The following is a 21233-nucleotide window of genomic DNA, read 5'->3' as shown; positions in this document are numbered from 1 at the left end:
TAATTTGTCTAAATTTCATTAGTTTAGAAGTTAATTGCTTAAATTTATGCTAGTTTGTAATATTATAAATTTTATCAAATTTTAGACTTCAAATACATGTATCTAGCGCATCCAAATACATCTATATACATTTATCTCAGATACATGAAGTCAAAATTAAGTGTAATTTGTTGAGAATATACAATAATCAAATGGATTAGCCTGTATTTGACTCACTTGCTCGTATATATCCTATGTTGCTCATCGCTCTCTTCTTTCGCTCACCTCTCTTTCCATAATTGGTATTGTATTTGAGGAATATTCACATCTGTACCTCTCTATATTTAGTGTGTGTGATAGTAAAAATACATGTATCTAGTTGTCATCTGATCGAAAATATGATTCCTCCCTTGGGACACAGGTATGCCAAAAGAGAAAAGAGACAGTGTAGCATAGGCTTATGCAATATGAAACGTGCACTTGCATGGCAAATCAAAACTCACACTACATAAAGTCATAAACAAGCTTCTTCTGCATACAGATTCCTACTTTCACTAAACAACAGAACTATCAAATATACAACAATTATTACTACAGTTCAACTACATCAAAACCAAACAATTGATATCTGCTACGAGTATCTTCTGTATCCATTTCCCTCCACTTGGACCTGCTCAATTACACTTTTAAAAAAGTGTAACACATATATCTATGCTTGGAATTAGCCATGTAAGCAAGCTAACAAGGCAGAGTTCAAATCACTTAATGATACACCAAGTTATCTGAAAACATTCTTGAATTCAATCACCAAATAGAAACAATAGATTTTTATTTCTTACATTGCCAACAAATATTGATCTTGAATCCACCTCCTCGCGGTTTGCCTGGGATGCATCTGCATTAGCAGGATCTGCAAAATAAATGGTTCCGAAAACTATTAATCCATTTAAAAAAATAAAACTTTTTTAACAAACTGGTACCATTAACTCAGAAAATAGAACTTCAACAATAATTAAGAAAAAATTTGTCCCTCAAACTTGGTTCAATTGCCAAAGGTTGAGGGACTTGTGACTAAAGTCACAGGTTCGAGCCTTGCACCAAGCGAACTACATCCGGTATTTATGGGCCCATATCCCCAAATTTGAAGGACTGCGGTCCTAAGGGTGACTTCAGATGGATATCAGTGTTAAGTTATTGAAAATTTTAAGTCGACTAATCACACTTCACAACCAATTAAATGTATACTATTGGGCTTATTGACAATTCCCGGCTTACTGCAAGTTAAGTGGTACTACAACTGATAAACTAGTCTTTACAAAATATTGAATCTCTCGTTTCCATTATGTAATTTTTTACTCTCCAAAGACAAACAAAACTTGATCATTGTTCTGGTTAATGTTACTATGGCAAACTCTACCAGACGTTTCATCAGTTACTGTGGCAAACTCCACCAGAAAAGAAGCATCTTTTCATTGGCAATGGAATATGTTTACTTCTTCCCGGAGTAAAACACATAGGTTATAACATTCCTGAAAATTTGTGGCAGAGGTAAAATCCGCCTACACTACTCTCCCCACACCTCACTTGTGGGATTTCACTGTTAACCCCTAGTAAATTGCATCTTCCAAGGGGCGTAAGGTGTTTGGCCATGATTTTTCAAACTTTCTCCGGAGTTAGAACTCCAGAAAACACATTCGGCCATAAATTGATATTGACATGAGGTAAGTGTCACACCCCTTTTTCACGCGGCGGCATAAGGGTTTTTCCAATTTAAGTGACGTTATTAATTAAGGGATTATTTTGATTTTTTCAGAGTCGCCACTTGGAATTGAGTTATGGTGTTCCAAGTCACCTTTTTTGTTTAATCCCTAATCAAAAGGAAATGACTCTTTGTTTGGTCTGCGAACGAGTTCGGGTAAGGAATTCTGTTGACCGAGGGGAAGGTATTAGGCATCCCTCGTGTCCCGTGGTTCTAGCACGGTCGCTTTATGGACATTTATGACTTAAACTAATTTATGAATATTGTATTATTAAGACAAATGCATTTACCCTCATTCTGTGATTTATTAACATATTTAAAATCATCCAATTTTAGAAGCATGTCAAGTTTTTATACATTATTATTCTTTCAACATTTTGTTTATTTCTTAATTTCTCCTTTTCTTTTTTATTGTATCTTTGTTTTATTTTTACATTGATTTTTCTTCTTCTTTTTTCATGATAATAATAAAATATTTCACATATTTTTAATACTATACTTTTTGTATCTTTTCATTTTTAAAGTTTTTTTTTTTTTACTTTTTCGTTTACATTTTTTACATTCTTTTTATTATATATTTATTTTTTATTTTTTATTATTCTTTTTCTAATTCAAATATTCCTTCTTCACTACCTTTCTTTTCTTTTCTTATTCACGTATTCTACCTCTTTTCGTTATTCCATTTTTATTGTTATTATTTTTTATTTATTTTATCTTTTTTCTTTCAGTTTATTATCCTCTCTTAACAAGTCTATTATTATTTGTTTTTTATAGAATCTAAAAATAATAATGTAAGACAACACATATAATATAATATAAAATATAATTTAATACATTTCTAAACACAACCAAACAAAACAAAATTAAAAAAAAAATCATTCAAATAAATAAGACATGAAAATAAAAATTTGGATAACTATACATATTATCATTAGAATTATAATAACTACACATATTATCATTAAAAACTAAACATGAAAAATAAGAATAGACTTAGACAATAATTTTACTTAGGCATGAAATAAACTATGAATTATTTAATATGAAATAAACTACGGTTTGTTATAGCAATTTCACACAAAATAAAACCATATAAAGGATCTAAACATAAAATTGATATTAAATATTTGAACAAACTTCATATAAAACATAACGGTTTAACCACATGTGAAATTTGACAACTTTAATATATGGTAATCAGTGCTTGTATAAACACGATATTAAATTGTATAAAAAAAAAAAAAAGTGATACCTCTTGCGAAAATTCCACCAAAAGAAAACAATTCGAATCAGGAACCGCGAAAGTAGACCTCAACTTCAACCTTTTTTGTGAGTCAAAAGCCAAATATGTGAATATATTTATTGATTTTTGTTTGTGGAAGAGTCTTTTTTTTTGTTTGTATTTTTTCTTTTCACCCTTTTTCTTTCTTTCTTTCTTTTTTTTTTCTTCTCGTGTTCTGCCTTTTTTTCTCGATTTTTTCCCTCCCTTTTGTTCTTTTTTTTTTTTTACCTCTCTGATCTTTTTTTTTTCATTCTCTTTTGGATCCTCCCCCCTCTCTTTTTTTCTTTTTCATTGTCTGTATATAGTAGTAGTAGTAGTGTACGTGTGTAGTGTGTACGTGGGGGGGAATGGGGGAATGGGGAGTGGGTCATGGGATCGTGTGTGTGTGTTTCTCTTTTTTTTTTTTTTTTTAATATTAATATTAAATATATATATAAAAAATGATAATTATATAACTATTAATTTTTTGAGTAAATAAATAAATAAAAGCTAAATGGGTAATTAAAACAAAAAATATAATTAAGAAATATTAGTTTATTTAAATAATATATATATATATATATATATATATATCTTCTTTTTTTTTTTACAATCAAAAACAAACTTTTCTAAATAAAAATTATATTTATGTTGTTTATTTTTATATCTTTTAAATAAAATTATTGAAAATAATAAAAGGTCAAAATATATTTAATTTAGATTGATAAAATTATTTATGCTTTAAATATTAGTGTTAAAATTAAATTCGGTCAAAAATTACGTGTCTACAGTTTGCCCCTCTTTGACTGGAAACACGAAGAGTTTTTCAGACAAAGAAGTAGACAAAATGACAAGTTTTGACCGAACTCTTGTTTGAAAAACTAAAATTTGTGTGACCGAATCCTTGTTTGGACATCCTACATATCCCGGGTGATAGGGAATCAGACCACTTGTAGTTCGAGGAGATAAAGTGAGGAGTTGGAAGTTAAGTGAGGTTCTATCGAGGCTCCAGATCGCGGCTCTTATCCTTACATATAAATTGAAAACTATTAGTCAAAAGAAAAACAAATGTACAAACTTCCATCCACGCAGATTTTCTTGAATCTTCACTTGAATTTTGACTTTAAGATATCGCCTTGATTTTTGAGTGAATATCTGAACTTAGAATTGGAATGGAGGCTGAACTTGCCACTTAGACGGAACTTTTGACATTCTTCAAAATGACAACTTGAAAAATGCTCTTGAATGAATGCGTGTTTTCTTGATCAAAAGTTGACTAGCAAAAGATGTGTGGAAATCAGACTGCTACATGCATTGAAGAAGCTAATTCTAACCATCATGGAATTGATTATTCTAAGAAATTTGAAACTTTGTTCTTGAATTTCAAATCCAGGTCTCACTTGAGAAAACCTGAGAACCACCACAAACAAAAAATAAATAAAATTTTTGCCCCAGTTTTCAGTGGGAAAATTTTATGAGTTATTAGCAAATATAAATATAAAACATAAACTTCGGCTAGGAAGTGTTTATTTCAGGAGAAAATAAAACTAAAAATCTAGACTAGGAAGTGTTAATCCTATGAGAAAGTAATCTAATCCCATTATTCAGGAGGGTCCTGCTAGTCCCATTATCCAGGAGGGTTCTGCTAATCCCATTATCCAGGAGGGTCCTGCTAGTCCCATTATCCAGGAGGGTCCTGCTAGTCCCATTATCCAGGAGGGTCCTGCTAGTCCCATTATCCAGGAGGGTCCTGCTAGTCCCATTATCCAGGAGGGTCCTGCTATTCCCATTATCCAGGAGGGTCCTGCTAGTCCCATTATCCAGGAGGGTCCTGCTAATAAAGTTTTCAACAAACTAATAATACCAACGAAACATTGTGAATGCTATCTTCATTATTTGGAAGTTCCTTCAAGGAGAAAAATAATAATAATAATAATAAATAAAATAAATATTTCAACATTCAAGTAATTGCTATTTTGATATATGTTAGCCAACTTTCATATAATATTCCACAAGTCTTTATTGTAGGGTTTCCATTTCGCTCGCTGCAGACTAGGTTGAAGATCTAGGTTCCTCGAATCCTTAATCTTGAAATAACTTGTGTCCCTGCTTCAACAAAGAAAATTTGTGAGTTTGAAAAGGTGGTGGTTGGTTTGTAGTTCCATCTTTCGACAAAGGCGGCTCAAACACTTATGACGCATTGGTTGTTTCCAACGTTCAATACTTCTTACTGATTGATTGTACTTTCATCCACATTTGCTTATTTTGCGACCTAAATCCAATGTCTTCATCTCATAACACTCATTGTTTAGCCTTCATAGGATCAGAGAATGTTCGAATTCAACACTTAAAGACAGATTAACTCAGTGGCCTGATGCTTTGTCTAGTACCGATTAGAGACTTGGTAGCGAGTCTTGAAATTCCTTCATAGTTTTTTTTTGTTTTGTTTTTTGACAAAGACTCGACTCAAATACATACCAAAAAAGTGACAAAAAAAATATAATTAAGTTACGAACTATATGAGAATAAAAGAAAAGATTCGATGAAGACTCTTTTTTTTTTTATAAGAAGAAGAAAGAAAAACTTATCTGAGTGTGGGAGCCGAATCTATTGATCATGCCATGCACTTTGAATTGATTTCCAGACTTGGCTATCCAATCTATTTATCAACCATTATTGATTATTCAATCTTGATGTGGAATCCCAACACTTAATGAAGCCATAAATAATCTGAACCCTTATAGAATTTGTGGTATTAATGAAGGTCTTTGCTGCTAAAACTCAATCATGTTAATTGCTCCAACTCACGTCTGCCTTAGGGTGCATGTCAGGATTTTCACCAATAAGACTCTCTTATATTCAACTCCTTTTCGCCTTACGGTGCCCACTTAGGGTTTTCACCAATAAGACTCTCTCATTTTTATTTCTTTTTGCTCACATTTGTCTTATGGTGCCCATTCAGGATTTTTACCTACCTTTAACCAACTTATTCTCGACATATCAAGGGCTGATGCAAAGACTTTTTTTTTTTTGACTTAAGATGATGGGGTTGATTTTGAGCTGTGAGATGAGAGACCGAATAAATAAACAAACGACTTTTGCCCCAGTATACTTCAATATGAATTTTTGGATTTGTATTTGGTTGAACCGAACCCAATATTAGGGCTGCCTACGTATCTTGCCGAAACAAGAATCAGGTCAAACGTAGTTCAGGCAATTTTTTTTTTTGTCAAGGACATAGCATAACCAAGAGATCCCATTGAATCAACCCTTGAAATATCAAGCCCAAACGTAAGGGTTTCTAATGTCGAAACTCAATCATATGTAATATCTTTTCACAGCATCAGCATTGACGACCGTTTCTGTCACTTTGCCTTCTATATCTGCTAAGTAAAGAGCACCATTGGGTAATACCCTTTTAACAACGAATGGTCCTCTCCAATTTGGAGAAAATTTGCCTTTGGTTTCAGCATGATGTGGCAAAATGCGTCTCAACACTAATTGACCCTCTTCAAAATGTCTGGGACGCACCTTTTTGTTGTATGCCCGTGCCATTCTTCTCTGATATAATTGTCCATGACATACTGATGTCAGACGCTTCTCATCAATCAAACTTAATTGCTCTAACCGAGTTTTGATCCATTCATCATCGTCAATTTCAGCCTCCACAACGATTCGTAAAGACGGGATCTCAATCTCTGCAGGTATAACTGCCTCAGTCCCATATACTAGTGAATATGGGGTAGCGCCCACTGACGTACGGACTGTAGTGCGATAACCCAACAAAGCAAAAGGCAACTTTTCATGCCATTGTCGAGAACTTTGCACCATCTTACGAAGTATCTTTTTTATATTTTTGTTAGCAGCTTCTACAGCCCCGTTTGCCTTTGGGCGATACGGAGTCGAATTTCGATGCTCAATCTTAAATCGGTGGCATACCTCTTGCATCAAGTGGCTGTTGAGATTTGCAGCGTTGTCAGTTATAATCACCTTTGGAATACCAAACCGACAGATGATGTTAAAATGGATGAAATCCACCACGACCTTCTTGGTCACTGACTTGAAAGTTACTGCTTCCACCCACTTTGTAAAATAATCAATAGCCACTAAGATGAACCTGTGACCATTCGATGCTTTTGGTTCTATCGGTCCAATCACATCTATTCCCCATGCCACGAAAGGCCATGGAGCAGACATTGCATGCAACTCAGAAGGGGGAGAATGTATTAAATCACCATGTATTTGACATTCATGACATTTACGAACAAATCGTATGGAATCCCGCTCCATGGTGAGCCAATAATACCCTGCTCGAAGTATCTTCTTGGCTAGAACATATCCATTCATATGAGGTCCACAAACTCCTGAGTGTACTTCAATCATGATTGTGGAAGACCTAAATCGGGTGTCTTCTTGTACAGTATGCCTCCGCTTAAGAAAAAACCCCTTGCTAGTCGTCGAATAGTCTTTTTTTGATTACCAGTTACATCTGACGGACATTCTCCAGACTGAAGATAAGTTTTGATATCATGAAACCAAGGCTTACCATCATATTCCTCCTCAATCATGTTGCAATAGGCATGTTGATCACGAATTTGTATGTATAAAGGGTCGATATGGGCGTCATCAGGGTGTTGGAGCATCGAAGATAAAGTGGCCAATGCATCTGCAATCTCATTGTGCATTCTGGGAATGTGTCTAAACTTTATCGACACGAATCGTTGACAAAGACCTTGTAAACAATGTTGATATGGTATGAGCTTTGGGTCTCGAGTTTCCCATTCTCCTTGAATTTGATGAACTAGTAAGTCTGAGTCTCCTAACACTAACAATTCTTGGATGCCCATGTCAACAGCTAACCTCAGACCCAAAATGCACGCTTCGTACTCAGACATATTATTAGTACAATAGAATCTAAGTTGGGCAGATATGGGGTAATATTCCCCTGATTCAGACATAAGAACAGCTCCTATTCCAACTCCTTTCCTGTTAGAGGCACCATCAAAGAATAACTTCCAACCTTGATCGTTATCGTGAATAACTTCGTCGATACAAGATATCTCTTCATCTGGAAAATAGGTCTTAAGTGGTTCATATTCTTCATCAATAGGGTTCTCTGCCAAATGATCTGCCAATGCTTGAGCTTTCATTGCGGTCCGCGTTATATAGATAATGTCAAACTCTGTGAGCAATATTTGCCATTTCGCAAGCCTGCCTGTGGGCATGGGCTTTTGAAAAATATATTTCAACGGATCCATACGAGAGATGAGATAAGTAGTGTAAGATGAAAGATAATGTTTCAACTTCTGTGCTACCCAAGTTAGGGCACAACACGTTCTTTCAAGAAGGGTGTACTTTGCTTCGTAAACGGTAAACTTCTTACTGAGGTAATAAATGGCCCGCTCTTTCTTCCCAGTGTCATCATGCTGACCCAGTACGCAACCAAAAGAATTATCCAGTACTGACATATACAATATCAAAGGTCTTCCCGGCTCGGGAGGAACCAACACAGGGGGATTCGATAGGTAACTCTTAATTTTTTCAAAAGCTTCTCGACATTCTTCGGTCCACTCGACTGTGGCATTCTTTTTCAACAACTTAAAGATAGGCTCACAAGTTGTTGTGAGTTGAGCAATGAATCTGCTGATGTAGTTTAACCTTCCTAGAAGGTTCATAACCTCAGTTTTGTTCTTTGGAGGTGGCAATTCTTGGATTGCTTTAATCTTTGAAGGATCCAACTCGATACCTTATCGACTGACTATAAACCCAAAAAGCTTCCCCGATGGTACTCCAAATACACATTTTGCAGGATTAAGCTTGAGATTATACCTGCGGAGCCTTTCGAAGAATCTCCTTAAGTCTTTCACATGATCTGACTGTTTTTTAGATTTAATGATAACATCATCTACATAAACTTCGATTTCTCTATGCATCATATCGTGAAACATGGTTGTCATTGCTCTCATATAAGTTGCCCCTGCATTTTTTAATCCAAAAGGCATAACACGATAACAATATGTACCCCATGGAGTGATGAAAGATGTTTTTTCTGCATCTTCATCATCCATAATAATCTGATGGTAGCCCGCATAACAATCCACAAAAGATGCAACCTCATGTTTAGCACAATTATCCAATAAAATATGGATGTTAGGCAAAGGAAAATCATCTTTTGGACTTGCCTTATTCAAATCACGATAATCAACGCACATTCGAACTTTGCCGTCTTTCTTCGGGACGGGTACGATATTGGCTAACCAAGAAGGATATTGAGAGACTTGAATGACTTTGGCCTCAAGTTGTTTTGTGATCTCCTCTTTAATTATTACACTCATGTCGGTTTTGAGTTTTCTCAACTTCTGCTTTATCGGAGGAAAATTAGGGTCAATTGGCAACTTGTGAACAACCATGTCCGTGCTTAATCCAGGCATGTCATCATAAGATGACGCAAAAACATCTTTGTAATCAAACAAGGCCTGGATTATATCGTCCTTTTGATGTTGAACATGTACACTTATCTTAGTCTCTTTAATAATTTCCTGATCCCCCAGATTTATCGTCTCAGTTTCACTCATGTTTGGATTTGACTTATTTTCAAAATGATTGAAATCCCTCCTTACTTCTTCAAATACTCTGTCTTCATCATGTTCAATTTCTTGACTTATTATTTCAATATTAGGTCGAAGATTAGATTGGATATTAAGATCTGGTGAAAAATTCTGCATGCATGTCATATCACTAGAATCGGCATAGAAAGAACTGTATAAAAGAAAACGAACAAATATATTAGACTGAAATAAAGATGCAATTACATCCTATTGAAAAGGGAAATAGAATGTTTGAAATAAAACGACAAGATAAAATCCGAATTACAATCCTTGAATGAATCGGATGATAAAAGAAAAAACAAGACAGACTACCAAGACTCGTCTTTAACGGGGAGAGGGGTGGCCTCCCAATTGTTTAGATTGACATCAGGACCAATGAATTGCACATCTTTGTCGCTAGTGCCTTCTCCGAGTTCCACCATATCAACCTCGACAAATAAATCTTGAAAATAGTTGATCATTTCTTCGCTAACTTTCATCACTGGCTCTGGAAAAGATGATTGATAAGATTCTGTTGCACGGGCTTTGATGAAAGATTTGTAGATTGGTTGTATAGGCTTGGTAAGTGACCATACATCTCTCTTCTGCTTCTTTGCATTCATTTTGTCCTCGACTCTAGGTTGGTAGCCTAAGCCAAAAGTACCGATGCTCTTTGGTAGACTCACAGGATAAGCTCTTCCTTGCAAGCAGATTCCTAAGCCTTTACCCGGCTCAAACCCATGTTTTAGCAATTCATTCACCACCATTACAGACGCGATGGACATATTTGTTTTTGGAATGACACTCCCCTCGGGGACATGCTCAATAACCACTACCTCAGAAGCCTGATAAACTAGTGCCTCATTCTCATTATCCGCATTGATAAAAGGGAAGGAAGAGTCTTTGTGGATTGACAAATCCCCCTCACCATGAACAATTACCTCTTGTCGGTCGTGTTCAAACTTAATCATTTGATGCAACGTTGAGGGGACGGCTCCAGCCTTATGCACCCATGGCCTCCCTAACAATAGATTGTAGGACGCGTTGATATCCAACACTTGAAAATTCACAGCGAAATCCACAGGCCCTATGGTTAGTACGAGCTCTATCTCACCAATAACATCTGTTTTTGACCCATCAAAAGCTCTAACACATACATTGTTGGGTCGGACCCTTTCAGCACAAACATTCAATTTCTGTAGAGTTGATAAAGGACAAATATTTGCTCCAGATCCTCCATCAATTAGAACTCGAGTGACATATGAAAGCTCACACTTTACAGTGATATGTAGGCCTTGGTTATGTCCTGTGCCTTCTTTGGGTAGTTCATCATCCGAAAAAGTGATGCGGTTTACCTCAAATATTCTCCCAGCAATCTTCTCTAACTGACTCACTGTAACTTTACTAGGAACATGTGCTTCATTCAAAATTTTCATTACAGCCTTACGATGTTCATCAGAATGTATTAGCAAAGACAACAAAGAGATTTGGGATGGAGTCTTTCTTAATTGTTCCACCACGGAGTAGTCTGATAATTTCATCTTCGTTAGGAATTCCTCTGCTTCTCCTTCAGTGACCGGACTCTTCATTTGTATTTGGTCATTTTTAGTTTTCCTTAATTCCACCGGGACATAACATCTTCCTGAACGGGTTATTCCTCCTATTTCATCAATTTCTTCATCAATTTCTTTTCCCTTGTATGTCACGACAGTAGGCTCATAATTCCAAGGAACAACTTTGGGGTTAGTCATTGGGAGCTGGGATACTGGCTTGATAATCACCGGAGGAATATAGGCCCCTCGCACGATCAAGATAGGCTTGTTTGGCCCTTTTGGAACAAACGATTTTGCCTTACTCGGATTTGCCCAAACATCTTCAAGGGCTCCTTTCACAGTTAAGATGGGTGTGTTTGATGGACTCAACTTTTCTAACACACTTTCCGCCCCTAAAGGAATCATTTTTGTTAAATCAACAACATTTGCTGACTTCTCAATGCCATTTCCAACCCTAAGGATTGGCTTATAAGGAGATGCAAACTCTTCATGACCCTTCATCATTTCCAGCATGTTTGTTTCAGGATGCCTCGGCAATGGATTTTGATTGATGTTGGGTCCACTCGGACTTTCAACTATAATTCGATTAGAATCGATCAAATCCTGAATGGCCCTTTTCAAATACCAACATCTCTCTATGTTGTGCCCTGGGGCATTAGAACAATATGCGCAATGTTGAGAATAATCCAAATTTCTCGGGGGAGGATTCGACATCTTTCTCTCAATAGGACTCAAAACATTCAACGTCCTTTATTTTTGAAACAAGCTAGCATACGACTCCCCAATAGGAGTGAACTCACCTTTAACGTCATTTCCCTTTTTGTATTGTGGTCTAGGACGGAAAGGAATTCTAGCAGTGTTTTGATGAACTTGAGGGGGTGGTGGATGATTTTGTGGAGTTGGTGCACGCCATTGTGGATAAGAAGGAGGTGCAATTGGTTGTGCATTAAAAACATGATATGGAGTGTATGGCATAGAATATTGTGGAGCTTGGGAAGGAAAATAGTGTTGTGGGGAATTACCTAGAACATGAGTCCTAGGCGCTGATACAATAGTGGCCACATCCTCCCTTCTCTTCTTCCCTCCAATATTTCCAGAACCATTTTGAAGCACTTGTGTTGTGGCTTTTAGGGCAGCCTGACTTACAATCTTTCCAGACTTGATGCCATTTTCCACCATTTCCCCCACCTTAATAACTTCAGCGAATGTTTTCCCTACGGCAGAAAGCAGATAGTCAAAGTAATCAGGTTCTTGCGCCTGGAGAAAAACGTCAATCATCTCTGACTCCTTCATCGGTGGTTTAACCCTAGCAGCTTGTTCCCTCCATCTGATAGCATATTCACGAAAATTTTCCGTGGTCTTCTTCTTCATGTTAGCTAACGAGGATCGATCTGGGACAATGTCAATATTATATTGGAATTGCTGTACAAAACATCGAGCCAAGTCATCCCATGTGTGCCAGTTGGTGATATCCTGATCTATGAACCATTCAGATGCAATCCCTACTAAGCTTTCCCCAAAATAGGCCATAAGTAACTCTTCTTTGCCCCCTGCACCCCTCAATTGGTTGCAATATCTCTTTAGATGAGCTATGGGGTCTCCGTGACCATCATATTTTTCAAACTTTGGAGTCTTAAAACCAGCAGGTAAATGGACGTGAGGAAACATACACAAGTCACTGAATGAGATGCCTTTGTGGCCTCCTAGTCCTTGCATATCTCTTATACTCTGTTCCAAACTCTTCATTTTCTTAGTCATTTCTTCATGTTCCTCATTCTTGACCATCCTCTCAATTTCAACAGGGGAACTATATTGATGAATGTGGGGATGAGAACTTGGAATTTTAATGGTCTCTTCAAGAGTGTAACTCTGCTCACGCCGACCTTTGGGCGGAGGATCGCTGTTGGATTTGGGCACCATCGTTGGCTGCGGGATGCTGTCAGTCGGGGCAGTTGACACAAAGAGTGGATTACTTATTACAGGCGTATTCGAAGGGCGCGCCATAGAAGTTCCAGCGACATTGGATGTGTTAGCATAGGGGTCGAATCCAGGGGGATATATCGGATCGCTTGTCGACACCTGGATAGGGTGAGACATATTTGTATTAAAATAGTCTCGGATTGAAGATGGTGGAGGTTGTCCACTCATCCAAGCCTCGTACATCTCTGCCATTTGTTGTCTTAACACCCTTATCTCTTCTGTTGTCCCTGTTTCTTGTGAAGTCATCTGGTTTTGGATCTCCTCATCATTGTCCGATTCATTTCCGTCTCTGGGGGCCATTTTTTGTTTCCCTTTCGATCTTGTGTTGTAAGGATGTGATGCCAGTTTAACCACAAACCAACCACCTTTAAGCTAGTATGTCTCTCTCTCTTTCTCTCTCTCTCTCTCTCTCTCTCTCTCTCTCTCTCTCTGAATAGAGTAATAAACCGATTAGTGTTAAGAAATTATGCACATTACATCCACATACATACTTCTAATATGGAGGACCTCATGTTTCATCCCGGCTTACCTAGGCATTCTTCTCTTCATTAGTTTTTTAATATTTTATTATTATTACTTATTTATTTACTTATTTGTTTATTTATTTATTCTCATTATGATTATCATTTTTTATTATGATTATCATTTTTTAAGAGAAAGAAGAAAGAAAGAAAAGAAAAGAAAAAATAATAATAATAATAATGATAATAATTTGGATCGAACCCCCCTGGGTTGCCTACGTATCATGTTTGGCCCATGAATCAGATCTTGCGTAGTTCGAGAAAGATATTAATAATAATTTTTTTTTTGCATGACATATGCACACAAGGTGATCGAAAGTAAATCTTTTTCATTCATTTTCAAATATTTGAAACAATGATTTGGATAAAACAAACAAAAAAAAACAGAAGTACCTAGGACTTAGATAGATTCTAAATGAAATAAAATAACAAAACGAAAAGAAAGAGAAAAAACTAAAAATAATAATAATAATGAAATAATCACTACTAAGAGAATAGACTCTAAAAGAAGTTGAATCCTCGAATCTCAATCATCTCCAAGGCCCTTATAAATCTTCGCCAACGCTTTCGGTAGATATGGAGCCAAAGAACGGGCCTGTTGGCCCAACCTCTCATCGTTCTGGTGTAAATATCTAGCATAAACATTGTTGAGTTCATCCCTGAGTTGCAGTATTCGGTCTCTAGCTTCATCCATATTGTCATAACAATTCTGTAACCAGTGGTGAGCAGTATTGACTTCATGCGTCAAATTTTCCCTTTGTTCTTGGAGCTCTTCAATTTGAAGGTGGAGTGCATCTCGCTCGGCTATCCTTTGACCTCTCTCAATCTCACAGTCTGCCTGATAAGCACTGAAACGCCTTGCTATTTCTCTTTCTCGTTCCATAGAGGCTTTAACTTGAGTTTGGAGCCTAGACTGTGCGCAGATAAGTTGGGCCTTTTCTTTCTTATACTCTTCTTCCTGTTGCTCCATAGCGCCTGTGGCAATGCCCAAGTCTTCTTGTAAGGTTAGAATGGTCGAGCGGTGTTTTCTAACTCTAACTTCAAATATCGCATCACGTTGGGCCAACTCCTCTTTAGCGTTTTTTAGGTCATTACTTAGGATATCCAGAGTAGACTTGTAGCTTCTTTCGACTTTGAGTCGAGCTTGCTTAATCTTAACCTCAACTTCTGCTTCTCGATCTATAGGTCCTTTTATTGACCCTTCTGGCATAACCTTAGGAAGGGGCTGATCATGAACCCAGTCTAAGTATGCTTGGTCCACCTCGCCTCTTGTGCGATCCTTCACCATATCGTGGGGACTTGAGAGTATGCATCCCCCCCAAATCTTAAATATCTCTGATTGCCTTAAAGGTATCTTGGGATGAAACTCATACATGAATTCACGCATATCTTCATTGGGTGGTATAAACTGGCATCGCCCAAGTTGTCGCATGACTCTAAGTGGCATGTAAGGTTGGACACCTCGAAGACCCATTAGAACAATGAACGATCGAAAAGTAGACATGTATATCACCTCGGCCGATGGAAACCAATGATAATTCCACACAATATTGTCAGCAGTCAGATTGTTGAGGTGTTGCTTCCAAGCTTCAATACCCTTCGGAAAACTATGATCTTTGATTCTTTCTTTGTGGCCTCCAATATAATCATTCCATTCTACTTTAAAAGTCCACTGCATAAGGGTGATGACGAATGTGTTCAATCATCCATAGTTTTAATAACATATTGCATCCCTCAAAGTAGTCTTTTCCATCCTTGCACATAGTTAAGCACGATAGATGTCTGCCAGAATCATTGGTACGAGGGTGATATTAGGCTTTTTCTCAAAAGCTGTAATGACTGCAGCTAAGTTCATGCTAATCTTTCCTCCCTTTTTTGGAAATACCATGATCCCCAAAAAAGCCACCACGAAGGCATCATAACTGTGTGCTTCCCAGGTCAGACGACACCCATTATTACGGAGTTTCTTTCCATACACTTCGAATCCATCACTTTTGCCATATCTTTTGTACAAAAATTCTAAAGGAACTCATCCATTATCGAGACAACCACCTATATCATTCTCATTTATATGCAGTAATTCTAGAAACCTCCTCCCATTAATATGTTTTGGTATCATAGGCTCTTCTATGTGAAGATGTTTACCCTTTCCAATGAATGCCCCTATCTCCTCAAGGGTGGGGGTGAGTTCACAATCAGAAAAACGGAATACATTTCTTAACGGGTCCCAAAAATGCACTAGTGCTTCTATCAAATCCCGTCGTGGCTCAACATACAAAAGGCTTCGTAGAAATCCCAAGCGTTTGAACACCATTCCTCGTCCATGGTTTGTCATGTTTTCATACCATGTCTTCAAGAGTGTTGGGGCCTTATCCACTATCATGAATCGAGGTGATTGGTCCTCTCTTTGTCTCTTATCTCCCTTTCCATATGGATTCATATTTCCCTATATTAGGATAGTGACAAACTAGGCTTAATAAAATATATATTTTTTAACAACAATAATGGAAAAATCATACACACAAAAAAAGTATTTTTTTTATATATGTAATAATATATATATATATATATATATATATATATATATATATATATATATATATATATATATATATATATATTTAAAATAAGAATAAGTAAAAATCATACACACACAAAAGCAAATTTTTTATTTTTTTATTATTATTTTTTTATTTTTATTAAAATGGTTATTAAAGGAAGAAGGAGAAAAATAAAATTATATATATATATATATATATATATATATATATATATAATAACCCTTAAATTTTTTCCAAAATTAAAATATTAGTGTATTCGATTGTATTTTATTTTTGTTGATTAAATTTTCAATCTTTTTTCTTTTATATAAAAAAAAAACTTTGATGGTAATGATAGATTTTTCTATTTGTAAAAGAAATATGAATTTTGATTAAAAAAAAATCATGTTTAATAAGAGGATTACATCAAAACTTTAATTTGATATTTTTCGTTATAATTAATTTTTCATTATGATTCATTCATCTAAAGCCGATCAACATTTGTATAGTCTTCCCCATAATGCAACAAATAACACAAAATAATGTACATGATAGTCTCAAGTAGGGATATTTCTCCTAGACAGGCTCGACCCTTGTGGCGAGCTCCCCATTAATTCAATATTATGCATGATACAGATAAATTGAATCCGATTAGGGATAGTCATTGTTGAGGCTTGTTTTACTAGGAAACAACCTAATAGGGAAGGTGTCTAGACTGGCCATAAAACGAGTGGACTATTCGAGTCGAGAAGGGACAGCTTACCAGTAGCAGGGCTTTCTGGCCTCACTGTTAGTCCTTCCCATCCTAAGACATGTGTTACTATAGAATCCTTCCCAGGAGCGTTGCCGCATCTCTGGTATCTCATGGCTCGGGAGCGTAATCGCATCTCCGAATAAAGTATCTCAGAAGACTCAGATAGATGCGCGAGGAAAGACAATTACATGATAATTAACATACTATTAAGAAGGGTAAATAAGCAAACAAATAACATATTGTGCAATTAAACACAATATTCACAAATCGATAAGTACGTAAATACATAATAAAGTCATATAGAAGTCCATGTTTGCAAGCTCGAATTCTAAGTCCCCAGCGGAGTCGCCAGAGATGTCACACCCCTTTTTCACGCGGCGGCATAAGGGTTTTTCCAATTTAAGTGACGTTATTAATTAAGGGATTATTTTGATTTTTTCAGAGTCGCCACTTGGAATTGAGTTATGGTGTTCCAAGTCACCTTTTTTGTTTAATCCCTAATCAAAAGGAAATGACTCTTTGTTTGATCTGCGAACGAGTTCGGGTAAGGAATTCTGTTGACCGAGGGGAAGGTATTAGGCATCCCTCGTGTCCCGTGGTTCTAGCACGGTCGCTTTATGGACATTTATGACTTAAACTAATTTATGAATATTGTATTATTAAGACAAATGCATTTACCCTCATTCTGTGATTTATTAACATATTTAAAATCATCTAATTTTAGAAGCATGTCAAGTTTTTATACATTATTATTCTTTCAACATTTTGCTTATTTCTTAATTTCTCCTTTTCTTTTTTATTGTATCTTTGTTTTACTTTTACATTGATTTTTCTTCTTCTTTTTTCATGATAATAATAAAATATTTCACATATTTTTAACACTATACTTTTTGTATCTTTTCATTTTTAAAGTTTTTTTTTTTTTACTTTTTCGTTTACATTTTTTACATTCTTTTTATTATATATTTATTTTTTATTTTTTATTATTCTTTTTCTAATTCAAACATTCCTTCTTCACTACCTTTCTTTTCTTTTCTTATTCACGTATTCTACCTCTTTTCGTTATTCCATTTTTATTGTTATTATTTTTTATTTATTTTATCTTTTTTCTTTCAGTTTATTATCCTCTCTTAACAAGTCTATTATTATTTGTTTTTTATAGAATCTAAAAATAATAATGTAAGACAACACATATAATATAATATAAAATATAATTTAATACATTTCTAAACACAACCAAACAAAACAAAATTAAAAAAAAAATCATTCAAATAAATAAGACATGAAAATAAAAATTTGGATAACTATACATATTATCATTAGAATTATAATAACTACACATATTATCATTAAAAACTAAACATGAAAAATAAGAATAGACTTAGACAATAATTTTACTTAGGCATGAAATAAACTATGAATTATTTAATATGAAATAAACTATGAATTATTTAATATGAAATAAACTACGGTTTGTTATAGCAATTTCACACAAAATAAAACCATATAAAGGATCTAAACATAAAATTGATATTAAATATTTGAACAAACTTCATATAAAACATAACGGTTTAACCACATGTGAAATTTGACAACTTTAATATATGGTAATCAGTGCTTGTATAAACACGATATTAAATTGTATAAAAAAAATAATAAAAAGTGATACCTCTTGCGAAAATTCTACCAAAAGAAAACAATTCGAATCAGGAACCGCGAAAGTAGACCTCAACTTCAACCTTTTTTGTGAGTCAAAAGCCAAATATGTGAATATATTTATTGATTTTTGTTTGTGGAAGAGTCTTTTTTTTTGTTTGTATTTTTTCTTTTCACCCTTTTTCTTTCTTTCTTTCTTTTTTTTTTCTTCTCGTGTTCTGCCTTTTTTTCTCGACTTTTTCCCTCCCTTTTGTTCTTTTTTTTTTTTTACCTCTCTGATCTTTTTTTTTTCGTTCTCTTTTGGATCCTCCCCCCTCTCTTTTTTTCTTTTTTCATTGTCTGTATATAGTAGTAGTAGTAGTGTACGGGTGTAGTGTGTACGTGGGGGGGAATGGGGGAATGGGGAGTGGGTCATGGGATCGTGTGTGTGTGTTTCTCTTCTTTTTTTTTTTTTTTTAATATTAATATTAAATATATATATAAAAAATGATAATTATATAACTATTAATTTTTTGAGTAAATAAATAAATAAAAGCTAAATGGGTAATTAAAACAAAAAATATAATTAAGAAATATTAGTTTATTTAAATAATATATGTTATTTATATATATATATATATATATATATATATATATATATATATATATATATATATCTTCTTTTTTTTTTTTACAATCAAAAACAAACTTTTCTAAATAAAAATTATATTTATGTTGTTTATTTTTATATCTTTTAAATAAAATTAATGAAAATAATAAAAGGTCAAAATATATTTAATTTAGATTGATAAAATTATTTATGCTTTAAATATTAGTGTTAAAATTAAATTCGGTCAAAAATTACGTGTCTACAGTAAGGAATCGAAGAAAATGTATTTCCCACCACATATGATCTTTCTCGAGTGAAAATCTAGAAGAAGAAAAAAAACATACAAGTAAAAATAACCAAATTATTATTTTATTTGATGGACTAGATCAATCAATAAAATCTAACTAAAATATTAGTTCGAACTTTAAGACATCAGAGATTTTTAATCGATATAAGTCTATACAATGCAAATTTAGATGTATGAGTCAATAAATTTCATATATCAAACGATTAAATCGAGCAAAAAAAAATACCTGCTAGAGTATCAAGAAGAGTTGATTTGCCACAACCAGAAGGACCCATAATTGCTAAAACTTCACCAGGTTGTACATAACCAGTAAGCCCTTGCAAAATAGCTCTCCTCCCACTTTTTTTTATCAGGCACAGTTACCCATAAATCCTTCCATGTTAAATAAATTCCTTCATTAATCAACTTTTCACTCAAAGCCACATCATCATCATAACCAAAATTAGTACTATTACTAATCATAGGATTAGTAACATTAATTTGTTTAGGTGCCTCATAATAATTTTCCATCTCTATTGACCTTTTGATTTCAGAATTAACCCTTAGAGATGGTGCTTCAATGGAACCAATATTTTAGTATCATATTTAATATCATAAAATTTTAAAAAAATATTTTAATGTATTTATTTAAGAATCAAATTTTTTAATTTCATAATAAATTAATATTGATCAAATAAATTAAAACGGAGAAAATGTTTTATATAATTTGACCTATTTATTTAATATTTACCCAAGTGGTAAGGCTAATTGGATTTTTTTCTGGATAATTGTGTGAACTGGAAATTGCTTAGTATCTTCGTTTTATTTTATTTTATTTTTAACCATTTGTTAGTTTCTTACTTTTTAGTTGTAATTAGTTGTTCGATAGCAGCGTGAGATATGTGGTGTAATAATTAAAATATTTTTGCCTTTAATAATTAGAGATTTTTGTTTATTGGAAAAATGGTATAGTGGAATTTGTGTCGAGGTTAAAAATATGTATCTTAATTTAATTTGTTAAATTTAATTATTAGCGGTTAAATATGGTGTTCAAGAACTAAATGAAAGCAAATAATTAAAGTAAAGAAAGTCGTATAAAGTAGTAAAATTTGTTGTTTAAAAGTATGCTCTAAATCCAAGGATGTATGTGATTTTTGACTGATCTCAAATTTGAGAACGTTAATATAAAAATGCTTCAAAATATATATTATAATATCAATATATATCGTTGTAATAAAATTGTTTTATTCATAATCAGACATCTTAAAATATTACTTAATTGATCTGATGTACTGATTTTGTTATGAATTTAAATAATTCAAAATTTCTCATTGAGAAGTCTTGATGCCATGATAAGAAAGCAGTGTTGAATCCGCAAATCTAGCCAGGATTTGACTTTCATTAAAATATAATAATAATAATAATAATAAATAAAAAATAGATAAAGTGAAAAATAAAACTAAAACACACACAAATACTGCAAGGTTCTTCTAGAGCCAAACATGTTTGACCGTAATTGAAAAATATGTTTTTTTTTTCTTTTAGATGTTTTTGTATATTTTTTTCTCCCTTTAGACGAGGGTCTATTGGAAACATCGTTATTTTTTTAGGTAAGTATCAAGTTTATGCGTATTATGCTTTTCTAAATCTTATTTTGTAAAATTATATTAGATTTGTTAATTAATATACGAATGCACGTTATTAAAAAAAATAATTTTTAGTGATAATAAATTATTCGTAGTTAAATATTTATTTTTAGTGACAATTA

At 34.1% G+C, this 21233-nt stretch overlaps 1 non-coding gene across 1 annotated transcript; it reads right to left on the bottom strand.

Moving 5' to 3' along the window:
- Positions 1-437: 437 nt before the first annotated feature.
- On the bottom strand, positions 438-20345 carry ABCG58 (ABC transporter G family member 58). The gene is made up of 2 exons (XR_011221424.1): positions 19713-20345; positions 438-889 (listed from the first exon to the last, which is right to left on the bottom strand). It is a non-coding gene; the product is annotated as an ABC transporter G family member 58 (transcript).
- Positions 20346-21233: the final 888 nt, after the last annotated feature.

This window comes from Solanum lycopersicum, chromosome 5 (genome assembly GCF_036512215.1).
Source record: "Solanum lycopersicum chromosome 5, SLM_r2.1".
Classification (NCBI taxonomy): domain Eukaryota; kingdom Viridiplantae; phylum Streptophyta; class Magnoliopsida; order Solanales; family Solanaceae; genus Solanum; species Solanum lycopersicum.
Note: the sequence above shows the minus strand (reverse complement) of the source record. Positions and strands in the feature narration are given on the sequence as shown.